Source organism: Nannospalax galili, unplaced genomic scaffold (genome assembly GCF_000622305.1).
Source record: "Nannospalax galili isolate Female #2095 unplaced genomic scaffold, S.galili_v1.0 scaffold127, whole genome shotgun sequence".
NCBI classification, from domain to species: domain Eukaryota; kingdom Metazoa; phylum Chordata; class Mammalia; order Rodentia; family Spalacidae; genus Nannospalax; species Nannospalax galili.
Genome location: NW_008360326.1, coordinates 2,800,019 through 2,803,897, shown reverse-complemented (window position 1 = coordinate 2,803,897; position 3,879 = coordinate 2,800,019). Strand labels below are relative to the sequence as shown.

The 3,879-nt window shown below is 40.6% G+C and overlaps 1 long non-coding RNA gene across 1 annotated transcript in view; it reads right to left on the bottom strand.

Annotated features, from left to right (window-relative positions):
* Positions 1 to 761: 761 nt before the first annotated feature.
* The window catches only part of LOC115068916, a 50,570-nt gene continuing 47,452 nt past the window's right edge, over positions 762 to 3,879 (bottom strand). Inside the window, exon 3 of the long non-coding RNA XR_003848257.1 lies at positions 762 to 888. This is a non-coding gene — a long non-coding RNA (uncharacterized LOC115068916). The remainder of the gene's footprint in view (positions 889 to 3,879) is intronic.

Genomic DNA, 3,879 nt, shown 5'->3' with positions numbered 1-3,879 from the left:
TAACACTCTTCTATCTACTATGTCCATGTTGACGCTCGTGGCTGCAAGAGGCCACCACTGGCAGTACTGACTAAAAGCTTTCACACCCAATGGGAGAGAGCAGAGAAACTTCTTCCCTAGAGAGGGAATGTAACGTCTTCCATAATCTAATCTGACTGAATTAATTTGAGTCACTTACATGGACAACAGCTGTCACCAGATTAGACTGTGGTTTTTAAACTTCTCTTTTTAAATTCTAAACATTAGCTATGCCTGGTAGTATGGGCCTATAATCCCAACTACTCTGAAGGCTGAGATAAAACAATTACAAATTCAAAGTCAGCCTGGGTTAAACAGTGCATTCAAAGCTAGCCAGTATAATTTAGAGAGACCCTGTCTCAAAACAAAAAAGAAAAAAGATAGCTAAGGATACAGCTCAGTGGTAATGTACACAAGGCCCTAAATTCAATTCCCAGTCACACACACACACACACACACACACACACACACACACTTACACACGCACACACACACACATACCCCTAAAACTTATTTTTGATTGGTTCCAGGTTTTATTATTATTTACTTATTATTATTGATTCCAGATTTTATTCAGGTGGGTTATATCTATTGACCAATAGTACACTGGAAATGAATACTGGGAAACTTTTATATTTATAAATCCATTTCAAAAGCAATGACGCCATTATAAATTAACACATATAATTTATAAAAAAATAACTACTTTTTAAAAGAATTTAGTGAGAACTATGGCATTGTTCCACATTTTGTAAATCTATTTTATTTCTAGTTTGATGGAAGACAGCTGGGTCCTCATTTCTGGTGCTTCTGCATTCAATCTGTTGCAAGACCACAGGACAGCAAGCCTCTCGAAAATTCCATGGTAGCCTTGGAAAAGAAGGAAAGTGAGAAAAGCAAATGAGGGCTTAGGATGGAAGTCCAACCTCCTGCAGGGACTCACGGTCACACGCTGGCGATTGTTGGCTTAGAGTAATTGTATTATTTTCCATTTAAGTTGATTTAGCTCCCATCTTCATCAAAGGAAATATGACTAGCACAATTCCCTAGAGCAACTCTCTGGGAAGAAGGGAACTAGGAAGGATGGAGACTTCCCAAATACAACCAAGTCCTTTCTGGGGCTGTAATGACATTCTGCATTTGGGAGAGTGAAGGAATGACCAGGTGAAGCACTAAATTGTCTATGGCAGTGTGTGCACTGAGAGCTTAAAAAAATTTGAATCCATGCTTGGACCATCTTAATACCACCTAATTTGGAACCGTTTTATGGTAGGTGCTTAATAAATCGATTGATGAACACTATGTTCATTTCTGTAGATGGCTTGGAAATAATTAACACTGCCTGAAGGAGGAAGTTTGGGAGAACATCCTGAGTGTAAAGCATGTAAAACCAAACCACGGGGCTCCAGAAAGACTGGGCTTGCCTGCCTGCAGATATTTCCCAGCATGGCAGACTTCTGTTGGTGTTAGATGGCTGATGAGGCACAGGAAAGCCTAGTGTTTGTGAATAACTCTAGTGGTCAGGGCAAAGGCAGCTTATCCCAGTTAAAAACAAATAATATGAAGAAAGATTTTTGGACCCAGAATTCAGTCCAAGTTTAGAGTGGTTTTAAGAATTTGCAAGTGTGATGGGATTTCAAGGATCCCTCTCTCTTCATCTCCAGTCATCTGCAAACCATACCACAATGTCACCATGTGGGAATCTAACCTCTAGCCTCCTTCTTAGCATACTCAGAACTGGGGAGTCCTACCTCCCCAAAGATCCTCCATTCCGTGTTTGTGTGCGTGTGTATGTGTGTGTTTTTCTGGGGATTGAACTCATGACTTTGCCCATGCTAAGCAAGTACTCTACCACTAAGCTACATTCCCTGGCCCCAGAGAGTCCATCCTTCCCTTGGTAAGATATTAAGCAAGTGAAAATGTCATTCACATGTAGGACAGATACACTGAGTTCTCCTAGAACCTGGTTGATACTCATGAGACTCAATTCAGCCCTCTCTTGTACAGCCTCACAGTAACCTAAATCCCCTTCTGTGGGGCTTTTTGGGAATTCTTGACTTACTTCTACAGGCAGTAGTATCAGTATCCACACAGTAAGCCTGATTAAATCTCTCACCTTTCTTAGGCCTCCATTTCCTCATCTGTGAAATGAGAAAATTAGATAAAAAGATTTCTCACTGAACTCTACCCTAAGACCAACACTATGATCCTGTGATTACTCTTGCTCGTACAGAGGCAGGTAGGGAAAGAAAGGCACACAAGATGTCCATGGGAGTCAAACCTAAGCTCCAGGTAGAAAACACCGTGGCAAAGAGAAAAGTTGCAAATATGAACAATGCATCTAATTGCACTGCAGAGCTGGACCTCTGCCCAAGGGTCTACCTCCCCAGAGCAAGAACATAGATCTGAATTCACTTGAGAACATGCCCACCTTCTGGGGGAAGGAGACACCTCCCCAACAGCTGTCAGGGCTGTGGACAAGGTGCCGCAGGAACTCACTTAAGACAGAACTGTAGAAACCCCATCTACCCCACATGGCTCTGGGTTTGCAAAGGGCTTGGCACAGCAGGTGAATATTTGGGGGAAATATGGGAGTCTTTTATCAGTGAGATTTAAAAAAAAAAAAATTCCCCAAGGTTTGGGAAAACATTGTGCAGGCCATAACTGAAGAAAGAATAATAAATATAAAGGAAAAGATATTAGGGGAAAGTAGGCAAAAAGAAAATATATATATGGGCTCATGCCAATAATCCCAGCACCACTTGGGAGGCTGCGGCAGAAGGATCTGGAGTTTGGAGTCCAACCTGATCTACATAGTGAATTCCAGGCCAGTCTGGACTAAACAGTGAAACCCCATCTCAAAAAAATAAAAGATGGGGCTGGAGAGATGGCTCAGCTGTTAAGAGCACTGACTTCTCTTGCAAAGGACCCAAGTTCAAGTCCCAGAACCTACATGGTGGCTAACAACTGTCCATAACTCCAGTTCCAGGGGATCTGACACCTCCTTCTGAGCTCTATGGGTATTGCATGACATGGGCACACTATATATGCATACAATGCGCTCATACACATAAAATTAAATTAATAAATAAAATATTAACTGTCCATAACGCCAGTTCCAGGGGATCTGACACCTCCTTCTGAGCTCTATGGGTATTGCATGACATGGGCACACTATATATGCATACAATGCGCTCATACACATAAAATTAAATTAATAAATAAAATATTATTAAATAAATAAATAAAATATTCCGAGGGATTGCAAATGAATAACTTTCCAATACACTGCACAGTCTTGGATAAACAAGAATAAGTCACATCAAAATCAATAAATATGTAAAAAATTATTAAAACTGGGTACAAATTCAATAACATTGTAAACAAAAACATTAAAGATTCAATGAAAGTATTTGTTCATTTTTTTCTTTCTTCAGTTTTCTGTGAATTAATGTGGTGCACATGTGTGTAAGGGTGCATGTGTACCTGTGTGTTCATGCACGTGAAGACCTGTGATTGATGTCAGAAATCATCCTCATCACTCATCTGACTTATTCATTGTGGCAGAGTCTTTCAGTCAAACCGAGTGCCCGCTGATAAGCCTAGTCTCACTAGGTGGATTGCTCTGGGGTCCTCTCTCTGCCTTTGAAGACTGGAATTACAGACAGGCCACTATTCTATCCACCTTTTACAGGGGCTCTGGTATACTGTCTCATGCACTTCATTCCCATGAAAAACACTTTGAACAGTGACCTGTCTCTGAGATCCTGAATTCATTCCTTAAAAAAGAAAAGAAAGAAATCCCAAACTATCAAAATGAGAAAATTATAGGGAAACATTACAACAGATACAAAAGACGTG